Source organism: Cetorhinus maximus, chromosome 21 (assembly GCF_964194155.1).
Source record: "Cetorhinus maximus chromosome 21, sCetMax3.hap1.1, whole genome shotgun sequence".
In the NCBI taxonomy this organism is placed as follows: Eukaryota; Metazoa; Chordata; class Chondrichthyes; order Lamniformes; family Cetorhinidae; genus Cetorhinus; species Cetorhinus maximus.
In genome coordinates this window covers 64,123,154-64,135,065 of record NC_135899.1, presented here as the reverse complement: position 1 = coordinate 64,135,065, position 11,912 = coordinate 64,123,154, and the positions used below count along the sequence as shown (strand labels likewise).

Below are 11,912 nucleotides of genomic sequence, written 5' to 3'. Positions count from 1 at the left end.
TCAGTATTCCCACTCACCCTCACCCCTAAACACAATCACACCCACTCACAGTGGGTGAGGGTGAGTGAGTGAGCATCAAGAGATTGGGAGTGAGCCAGACAAACACATCCTGTCCCTCTCACACGCTAATGGCGATCTTTATTAATTACTCTTTTTTAATTATCAATTTATTGCTTTGACATTGTTTTGTTTTTGTCAGGAATATGGGGAAGAATTTTCCGGTTGGTGAGCAGGGGCGGGGCCTGCTCGCCGATGCGTAAAGTGACGTAGGGCGGGCCTCCCGATGTCACCGCACGTCATTTAGATTTTCAGTTAGGCTGCGTGCCCGCCGAACTGTCAAAGGCCTATTAAGGCCTGTTAAAAACTAATTAAAAAAGTTAAATGAGCTGCCGGTCGAACCTCAAGGTTGTCGGGCAGGCGAAGAGCCCAGGCGGCCTTCGCATTTTTCATGAAATCTCATCCACGGACAGGATGAGGCTTCATGAAGTGTTTTAAAATTCAATAAAAATTATTAAAAAAATTCATTGACATGTCCCAGCTCATGTGACACTGTCACTCTTTAAAAGCTTTTTTTCCCTTTATTTAAATTTTAAAACCTTAAGCTGATCTCCCTGAGGCACCTCTGTGTCAGGGGAGGGGGCGGTGGGCACTGCCAGAACTGGTTGAGATGGAGCAGGAGAATGAAAGGACCAGCGGCAGGAAGGGGAAACAGACGTGACAGAATGAAAGGTACAGAACGTGGATTTGTCACCAACACTGGCGCTGCGAGTATGCGATTAATCCAGACCTCCTTCATTTTGAAAAACGTGTAAGGTTAAGAAACCTTTCAGGTCTGTAGGTGATGGAAGTGAAAGGATATTTATCTTATAGGCCCGGCATTCCAGATCAGTATAATGGCTAAATAGGGGACGGAGGTATCTTGCCAAACTTCTTGGGGCTCTTTGCTGTGCCTCAGTTGGTAGCACTCTCACCTCTGAATCATAAGGCCCTAGGTTCTAGGGCTTCAACACAAAAATAGAGGCTGACACTCCAGTGTGGTCCTGAGGGAGAACTGCATTGTAAAGGTACCATTTTTTGGGTGAGATATTAAATGGAGGCCCCACCTGCCTGCTCGGGTGGATGTTAAAGATCCCATGGCACTATTTCGAAGAAGAGCAGGGGAGTTATCCCCAGTATCCTGGCCAATATTTACCTCTCAATCAACTTCCCTAAAAACAGATTATCTGGTCGTTATCACATTGCTGTTTGTGGAAGCTTGCAGGGCGCAAATTAACTGCTGCGTTTCCTACAACAGCGAACTGGATTTAATGCTGCCCATCGTGGCGGTAACCATGGTAGCCGGGCCCACTTAATCGCGGGAGAGGCCCCGCATCAGCCTCCTAGCTGTTGGAGAATCTCCCCCCAAGTAAGTCGGAGGGTGGGAGGTGTTAAATCCAATATTCGTCTGTTGAGAAAAGAATGAGCCTAAAGCCAGGCTGTGCCTTAAGACAGATTTATTTCCAAGCCAGAGTTAAAGACACAGACTCTTCCAATTCCTCCCAACACCCAGTGTGAACACCTTTTTATACTCTTATTTTTTTTCACTATTGAGCACTTTATTTACAGTTAATATTGCACTTCGCATTAAAACCTAGGCCTCAACTCCTTATACAGGAGCACAAACCAGCATTCCCTACAGAACAGGGGCTCTTGCATTCAGTCACTCTGCCCCAGGGTGACCTTGTCACTCTCCCATGCCATTCTCAGGGGCTCCCAGCCTCTTAAGGTTGGTGATGTGATCTCCAAGCTTCTTGATCATCTTCACTTGCTCATCCAAGTAGTGAGTGTCCAGGAAGTGACAAAGATGAGGGTCAGTGTTCCCAGAGGAGAGCCTGTGCAGATCCTGCAGACTCTGGTTCACATTCTTCTCCATCTGCAGAGCTCTCTGCATTGCTGTCAGGCCATTGCTCCACTTATCCTGCTCTGGTTTCTTGATGTTCTCCAGGATGATTTGGCCTCCATGTTTATCCTGGAATTTTATTAGTTTCTCAGTGTGTTCCCGTTCCTCATGTGACTGCTGCTTGAGGAACTCCGCAAAGTGACGCAGGGCTACATCATCCCGGTCAAAGTAAGTGGACGTGGAGAGGTAAACATAGGAGGAATAGAGCACCAGGTTGATCCGTTTGTTAATAGCATCCTCACAGTCCTTGTGGTAGTTCTGATGTACTTGGGAAGCCATCATCACTATTACTGTTCACTGTCACCTAGAAAATTCTAGAACTGACTGAAGCCCTAACACTTCCCCAATTGGAGGTAGCGGCTCTTGATTACCAACTTAAACCATGGACTCTATCGCAGCACAATTCCAAAGTCAACAAAAGGGGCTGATGTGGATGCTTAGCTGCAGGCAGCGGGATGTCAATTAGGCTCATTAATGAGACAATTGACACCCATTATTACTGAGCCCACTGCAATTTAATGGTAGCTCAGAGATTTAATGAAAGCTGCATGGCTTCCTCGCATTTCCCAAAGGCAGCCCAGCAAACCCTGTTGGATTTGCCAGCCGCCTCCTGTTGGGGGGGGGGGGGGGGGGGGTGAGGGGTGGTGGGGGTGGTGGTGGAGTGGGGGTGGGGTGGTGGAGGGTGGTGGGGGGCCATTATCAGGCACTCAGTGCCTGGTCAAGGGACCCAGCATCAGGAAGAGGGCTCTGCTGAAAGACAACTCACTGCATTTGCCTCCAAACCCCCTGGCCCTCCAACCCCGTGACACCCACATGTGTTCCCATCCATCCTCACCTACCTCTGGCCTTCGGTTCCTTGGTAATCCTGGGCCTCTGGTAGGTGCATTGCCAGCAGCTGCCACTGCTCCTCTGATTGGCTGGCAGCTCTCGGTGGGCGGGACTTCTGTTGTCAAGTTCCTGAATCCTGGGAAAGGACAGTGACCACTTAATACCATCAGGCCTTCCCCCATTGAAATGATGGAGCTCCCCACAGGTTCTCTGACTGGTAAGCAAGACCCGAGGCAACTAAATTCCATCCAATAATCGCCCTTCAGAAAATATTTCTATGGCTGTAAAGCACTTTGAGATATCTGGTGGTTGTCTTTTTTTATCTTCCTCATTTAGAAGGCTGTTTTCTTCACAATAAAGACCATACTCATTTGCTCTGTTACCTTTTCCTACCTGCTGTATCTGCATTTGTTGAGGATGGTGCGCCTCATACCCCAAAAATGGTACACGTCGGCGTCGCCTCACATGATGTGTATGACTCGCTGGATGGTGCTAGGCACCATTCTTGAGATTGAACTCATTTTCTAACAATTTCACTGATGTTGCTCTCCTTCCATTTTGTGCCTCACAGGACGAGGCCAATGAAGCTTTAAGATGCCGCATCTGCATTTCTGATGCTCCTGCCCAGAAAGTGATCTTCCCCGTGTTCTGTAAAACAGGCTGGCATTCCAACACCCATATGGTAATGGCAGGACAGTACAAATCTAGAGCAGGCTCCTCAGTGCATGGCTTGTGTGAAGCGCTAGTGGTGAACCTGAAGCACAACGGCAGGCCGGGGGGCATCAGGCAATTTAATGTTTAACATAAAAGTGGCATCACGCAGAAAAGTCTACAAGTATAATTGTTTAAAAAACTACCTTGGTAGCTCAGTGACCAAAAATGGAAAGAGGTACCGGTGTACATAAAACCATTTGCTGAATTTTCAGATATTCATTTCGTTACTTTTCTTTTTTTCACTTTTCACCAGTCACATGCCATCTTTCTTCAACCAGGCAACCAAGATAATTTGGTAAAATTTTTTCCACGTATTTCCATCTATTTTGACTATTTAAAGTGCCCTTGAATTCAGTCAATTATTTTTCTTTTTTGAACAATGAGTTGAGTGATTTTTCTTTTTAAAAAGAACAAATATAATTCACGGCCAGGATCTTACAGCCCCTCCCGCCCAGTGGGACATTATGGTCCCGCCGAACTGAATGGAGCCACATCCTCCGGGGTGGGAGACAGGCACCGGGGGGGCTGTAAAATCCTGGCCCAATTGTCTCTCAATGTATGAGATATGGCAGGATTTCACAAAACCTCTGTAGGACATTTGCAAATTCTGCACTAATTGCAAAACGGAAGAAAAGGTTACCACTTTTTCTAGACTGGTTGAGAAGGAAATGTAAAATCATTCTTTTTCATCTTTATGTTCTCAGGCCCAAAATATCAACATCTCAAATGAATGTCAGCAAATGCAAATGACAAGAGGTCTAAGAACTCAAAGCAGCTGCCATTCTGACCGGACAGTGAGTGCTGTGTCACCTGTACTGCTCAAGTCTCTCCATTTCGAAGCATTTTAATCCAATGTTTTGCACCAGGAAGGGCTTACTGTCAGTTTGCAGTGCGGCGCAGTGTGGAAAGGGACTTGTATATTGCAAGCCGAAAATTCCAGTGAGCTATTCAGACATATTCCCCTTACACGGTGTGTAAACATAACATTTCTGTGTAAGCGAATTATCTATTGATGTATATTAAATGATAATATAAACGAAGGAATTCAAGAGAGGTTCTTTGTTAAGAAATATAATTCTAGATTGTAGTGAAACACTTCCCCCAACAATTGATTGCTGGTGAGTATCGAATTTACAATTAGCAAACTTTCAGGTCCATTTATTACCCTGCCAGGTTTAGACAAAAATGCCCATACTAATAGAGGACATGACACATTTAATGGCATTTTAATTACTTCACATGTAGATCTTAGGTAAAATTTGAAAGTTTACTGAATTTATGCCCTGTAAATCTTATTGTTACATTTGGACTGCCAAGATGCAAAGGTTCACACTCAGTGAAATGAGTTTTTCAGAGCTGCTCTAGTTTCATAGAAACAGAAGGACAAAGGGAGGGATTGTAGAGAATTGAAGAAACAAAAGCTTTGTGGAGTTCTGCTTCATGTGGTATTTTGTTCCAACTTCGGGTGCCAGTGTCGCTTCTGGAGCAACGCACGGAGATAAAGGATTCACTTCCCAAATCTGAGGTTGTAAACATTCCAGGGCTGATTGAGACACGGGCCGGGATTTTCTGTGCCCTCTGGCTTCGGGCATGTTCAGTGGTGTGAGCGGACAATATGGTGAGAAGGCCAAAACCAGTTTGTGGTTGTCCGCTCTGCCCACTGATGGCGGGCCGCGTTTCCTGCCATTGGACGTTGGGAACCTCATTGTAATACGTCTGCATATCGTTATAAGGCCAGCCCAGTGGAATAGTCAGCACCCGCTGGATCGTCTGCCCACATAGACGTGATTGTACAACAACATATCAAAGGTATTCACTTCGCAGGCTGCACTCTGAGGGGAACTCGGAGATGAATACACAGTAACGTTGCAGAGCGCTTGCCCGGGTCGCTTGTTGGTCTTCAAGGTTGAGGTGCATTGTGAGGGGGGGGGGGGGGGAGGGGCAAGGGCTGCCCTGTGATTCAGGTGCATTGGGGGTGGGTGCAAGGGTGGCCCTGCGGTTGAGGCAACTTGTGGGGGTTGTGGGGGCTCTGCGGTTGAAAGTAGCGCGCAAGCACCTGCAAGACAGGTGGTGTGGCGAGGGAAGTGGCCACACATTAGGAAAACCTTGTATAAAGTGACCAGCTGAGATAGTTCAGGCGCAGCCACATTGATATGATTGGAGTGGGGCCTCTAGCCTCTCTGCCCACTCAAGCATTGCAGAGGCATCAAAGTGCCACCAAATACTCCAGAGCTTTTCACCCCTCTGGCACAGACTGCAAACTAATGAGCGTTTTAGTGGACTGCAGAACAGTTGGGCCACTGGGCATGTTGTACAATCTCCTTGCCAAAGCTGGCCATGGAGTAGTCACTGGTGGAGGCACTCACAGTCCCTTGCAATGTCATCATTGAGGTTTGGATCAGTTTCCCCCATGGTTCAAGCTAACAGTGCAGCCTCGCAGTGCAGGTTAGAGAATGTCTGAGCCTGAGCTGAGAGCACAGCATGCAGTCCTGTGGGCAAAGCTGCTGCTAATCGCTCAGGTGGAGTGGGGCAGAGGTAGGTGGCATCTCGGGCAGCCATGCAGCATACGAATCCCCGGCCATTCAAGTGGTGGCCAGCACTCTCCGGGATGCGTTAAGGGGCCTTCAGACTTAATCAAAACAGGTTCTTAGTATACATATGCTAACCCATGCGTCTCTCTCTTTCCTCCTGCAGGAGGAGTACATCAGGAGCATGGAGCCTGGTAAACTAGCTGTACGCCTTGTGGCTTACAGAGAGCCAAGACGACTGAGGAGAGAGCGACTGAGGCACCAGGTTGTGCAGAGGAAGAAGCAGCACCCTCTGGAAGAAGGGGTGGCTGGGGTCCCGCACACGCTGCTGAAGAGCCACAGTGCACTGTCGCTGGCCGGTGCCTAGCTAGACCCAGGGTCTGTAGACGCTGCCTTTCAATCCTGCAGATGACCGAAAACCAGTGTTGCCGAAGACTGCGCATGTCTAGGGAACTGGCCGGTCACATTGGCCAGATGCTGCAGGATTTTGCACCACGGGGACATGGAGGGCATCGAATGCCAGAGGCCGTGAAAGTGACCGCGCCATTTAATTTCCACGCCAATGGCTCCTTTCAGGGCTCCACAGGTGACCTCTGTGGGATATCACAAGCCTCCATTCACAAATGCATCCATGACGTCATGGATGCCATCTTCAAGAGGGAACACAACCTTGTGCATATTGCCTGGGACCAAGACAGCCAGGATGCAAGAGCGACTGGATTTGCTCAGATCTCAGGTTTCCCACAGGTGCAGGCTGCCATCGATTGCACTCATGTGGCGCTCAGATCTCCATCACAACACGCGGTCAACTATGTCAACCACAAGGGATTCCATTCACTGAATGTGCTGCTGGTGTGCGACCATCACAAATGCATCCTGCAGGTCTGTGGGTAGTTTCCAGGGAGTGTCCACGACTCCTACATCCTCAGTCAGTCACAGATCCCCGAAGCCTTCGAGGGTCCACAGAAGCTGCAGGGACATCTCCTTGGGGACAAGGGCTACCCGCAGAGGATGTGGCTGATGACAGCTGTGCAGCGGCCTCAGACTGCAGCAGAGTAAAAGTATATTGAGGCTCATGCTGCAACTCGCAGCTTAGTGGAGCAAACCATCGTTATGCTGAAAATGAGGTTTCTGTGCCTGGACCGGTCTGGTGGAGCCCTGCAATACAGTCCACAGAGGGTGCATGTATCATCGTCGTCTGCTGCATCCTTTACAATTTGGCACTGCAATGGGGATAGGAGCTGGTTGAGGAGGAGATGGAGGAGCTGGTGGTCTCCTCCGATGAGGAGGAGGCTGACGGGGATGAGGACAAGGAGGTCCTCCAAGGTGATGATGACGGGGATGAAGCCCTCGCACTGGCCAGATGAGGCAGACGTGCTCATAGCTGCTAGATTTGTGGAGGACGATGACGACATGCAGTGAGGAGACACCATAGATGCTCACATTGCATTTATGAATGTTTGGCTCCAGTCTGGCTTATGGCAGCACACATACCCTCTGTGATAATGCTCCTGTCATGGAGACACAGTGGAGGCCCTAATTGTCGCTCGATTGCAGGAGGATGATGATGACATGCAGTGAGGACGCTCCATAGATCTTCACATAGCCTCTGAGAATGTCTGACTCCTGTCTGGCCAAGGGCAACTCAATTGCGCTCTGTGATCAGGATCATATCATGGAGATGCAGCCGTGAAACTTTAGAAGCATCTGATCCGTTGTCAGCCTTCAGCGCCTGACCCCTTCAGGAGCACAGCGTCACTGGTCACAGATGCTGAAGAGATGGGGACCAGCCTCACCTTAAAGGTGCTGAGAGCACACAGAGAGGAACTCTGTGATGCCTGCCCACAACATTCTGGCAGCAATGACAAGCACCATCGAGGTGCAGACATCAATAATGTTTCCAGGGAGTGTGAGGCTGGACCATCACTTTGAAGGCTGCACGAAGCACAGGGAAGAGGTCCTGGACTGAGACACCTGCCTTTATCTTATGTAGAAAGGTTTCACATCTGAGTGATATGAACACTGTTCATCAGAACAAGGATCCATAGGCAGGGAGACAATCTTGGGAGTTTATTGACAATAGTAAACAGTATGTACAAGTGATCAACACCCGTGCCCAGGCTGTGCAACTACATCTTCTTAACTTTCCTAAGCCTGCTTCCCGGTACTTCTTTGTGCTCCCCGGACATTCACAGTGGAGTTAGAGGCAGCCTGCTGACTGCTATGCCCTGTCTCCGATGACCTTGGCGGTCGTCCACTGTAGATCTGAGACCTGGAGGGCCCCAGCCTGCTTTCGGGGTCCTATTGTGTGGCAGTGGCACCCTCATCGGCCTTTGGAGCTGGAACTGCTGAGGTCATAGGAAGAGGGGATTCAGATGTGACAGATACTCCCGGAGTCATCTGGATGGATACACCTGCTGATCCTCCTCCCTATGGGTGCATGAGGGCCCCTGGATGACTCCTTCAGGAGAAGGGGTAGCTAGAGTGAGATCGAGATGCCCCGCACCCTTCTCCCGTGCACACTGTTGGAGGCCGACTGTGGCGTCAGCAATGGAGTTGAGCCCACGCAGCAGTGCAGGAGTGACGTTCTGGACCAAAGTCTCCATTGCAGCCGCCATCCTGCCAGTGTTGACCTCAGTGCATTGCACTGCTGGCACTGTCACCTCAGCCTGGAGGATAGACTCCTCCATCATGCGTTGCAATCTGAGGAGTACAGCGGACATCACTTCCTGATGTTCCCGAGCTTGCCTTTGCATCTCCAGCAACTGTGACATGACCAAGTCCAGAGGCTCCTCATCTGACTCGGACTCAGCAAATTTCTGGCCTCCAGCAGTCCTCCAAGTGCTGGAAACCTGGGAGGTCCCTGCTGCTGCCTGTTGCAGATCAGACAGTGCAATATGCTCACCAGATTGTGATCCTGAGGCTACTGTAAAGCTAGGTCCCACCGAGGTGTGTGTCTCTGCGCTGGTGGAGGGTGTGGGTGAGCGCTGTGACGGGACTTCAAGGATGGTGCCTCCAGATTCCTCTTCAGAGGTTTCTTTGCGGCTTGATTAGAGGCCCTAGATCATGGACTCCATCGGCTGTTTCCCAGAAGTGCCTGCAGAAGCAATGGGGGGTAAATTAGTGCATGGCAGTGGCCTGTGAAACAGGACACATCACTCACAGCATGGTTATCTGATGGATGTTGCATTGCTGGATCCTCACTTAGTAGAGCACCGCCGACCTCACCATCAGCACAGGACCGGTCCAGATCCTCGCCGGCCAGCTGGATGGCTCTGTTTTCGAATTCCGTGAGGACCTTGATTTCAGACATTCCTCCACCAGCTGTGACCTCTCCCTCTTGTCGTGTGCCAGCTTGTCCTGCATGAATAGAGATGGATCGAGGACGCTTGCCAGGCCAGATGTTAAGTATGTCTGACTTGTGTGGGTGGGTGATGAGTGGTCCCATGGATGGGATAAGGACAATTAAGTTGTATGCGAGAGAATGAATGATGATGTCCCTTGAAACAGCAGTGAGTCAGAGCCCTGTGTATGTGTGATGTGTTTGTGAGTGTGTGAGTTGAGAGTGATGAGAAGAGTGACTTACCTGGTGGAACGGAGGAGATCATTCATCCTCTTGCGGCACTGGGTGGCTGTCCTCTTTTGAAGGGCATTGGCGCTGACACCACTGTCACTGCCTCCTAACCTGGATTAGTGAGGTTGCTGCCCATCCTGTGGCCAGAGCGGGGGGTAGAGGACATCATGGTGTCCAAAAGGCGCTCGAGGGACATGTCATTGAACCTGGGGACTGCAGTCTTTTTGCCTTTCAGGGTCACGTCCAGCGTTTGTGGGCTGGAAGCACTGAGATGTGTCTGAGAGGCTGGACTTTAAATATGGTGCCCGGCATGTTGAAGCAGTGAGGTGATGGCATGGCAGGCGAATGAGAGCCCGCCCGCCATGGAAATGGCGTGTTTCCCGGGAATTCATAATTAATGCGGCGGGTTTGGGATGAGACGGCGTGAAAAGCCGCCATTGCAGCCGGTGGGTAAAATGTCATTTTACCCGCCCGCTAACACACTTAGTGCAAACTGGGACAGTCTGTGATTCCACCCATGGTTATCAACCTTAAGTAGCTGAGGTCCCAATTAGACCACTAGGTGGAGTATCTCACATCAGGACACTGATCGGAGGGAGAGATAAACTGACTCTGTTGGTCTCTCCTAACTACCTTCAGGCCTTAGCAGTAGCCAATCATAGAATGATATTAATATAATTAATAATGTACGCTCACTAATGTGAGCATGTCATGTTCAACACTTAGTTCTGACACTGCTTACAAACTGAAATGAATTCTTATTAGAATATGTCAATGTTATAGCATCATCCTTTAGCTATGTTTCCAACATCTCAGCTTGAATGTTACATGTTTTCAGTATAATTTAAAAGTTGTCAGCAAATGCTCTTTAATTTTTAAAAGGGTACTCTTGAAGCATAAATCAAAGTATGCAAACTATAGCCAGCATTAGAAATGATGAGACTCACACAGGTACTCATTTTAACAACAGTTACACTTTCGGTCAAGTGTTTGAAACTATTCCAAAGTGATTATGAAAATCACATCTGGCTCATATGATTGAATATAAGACAATAAAAATGAGAAAAGACTATGAAACCTATCAGGCTGGGTAACGTTCTTCACCTCTTACCTCAACAATTCCATTGTGAAACCTTTATCCATGTTTTTGTTATCATTAGAATCCCATTATAAAAATGCTCTTATTTCATGTCTCCCATCTTCTCGCCTCCTCAAATTTTAACTCTTGCAAAACAACTGCTTGTATCTTCCCAGACTAATACCCCTGTCCTCAATGGACAACACTGTCTCCTTGCCCATTAACATGTTAAATTTACACCCCTCATTGTTGTATTAAAATTCCTCCACAGATTTGCCTCACGCAGTATTTGCAACTTCTTCCAACTGACATACCCCACCTTACACTCTTGGATCCCCTGACTTTGATTTATTTTATGTCTTCTCCTTTCCTTTGTTATCACTATTGATGGGAGAGCCTTACGATGCCTTCATCCACGGCCTGGAACCCCTCCCTAAACCTCTTTGCCTCTCTAAGCTCAAAGGCCAGAATTTTGCGTCCCGTGGGCGGGCGCGTGCCTGACCCATCCGGCCGTGAAATAGCGCGAGATGACGTCGGGCGATCGTTCCAACGTCATCGTGCACTTGTGCAATATCTCGCTCGGCGGGTGCGTGTGGCAATTGGAAGCGTGCCTGCTGAAAATTAAGCGGATAACCAAGCGCATTAAGAAGGCAATTGAATGTGATTTTTCGTGGCCCATTCACTTGTACCATTGGCGGACGGGCCAATAGGCCAGGCAGCCTATACATTTTTGCTCAAACCTCGATCCAGGGCTGGATGAAATCTCTATGGGGAGATAAGAGAAAAAAAGTTAAAATTGGGGACTGTTTTAGTTATGAGGTATGCTTCCAAGTGCTTGATTGTGCTGCATGGACATATTTTGCAGTATTTTTGTTGTTTCATTTATTCTGTGGGGGTCTGCAGCTCCCTGAGGCAGCTGTCTGCCTTCAGGGAGCTCACTGGAGGTGATCACCAGCACCCACGGCGATGTGGTGCCCGCCCCCTTCCTGCCCCCACAGGCAGTGCTGAGCTTCCTCACAGCGCGTTTCACACCGGCTAGCCGTTAATTGGCCAGCCAGCGTGAAATGGCGATCAGGGGTCAATTGCGGTCGGGGGCCCGTTTCCCGTCTGCTCAAGGATCCGCCAATTGTGCATGCCCGACGAGCAAAGGATTCAGGCCAAAAACTCATCTCTCTGCTCAGGTTTACAACCACATCCCCACGTGGCCCCAGCCAATGCTTTCCTCCATGGCACACTGTTGTCCACTTCCCC

General features: G+C 49.0%; 1 pseudogene; it reads right to left on the bottom strand.

Annotated features, from left to right (window-relative positions):
- Nucleotides 1-1,695: 1,695 nt before the first annotated feature.
- On the bottom strand, nucleotides 1,696-2,221 carry LOC144695395 (ferritin heavy chain pseudogene; annotated as a pseudogene).
- Nucleotides 2,222-11,912: the final 9,691 nt, after the last annotated feature.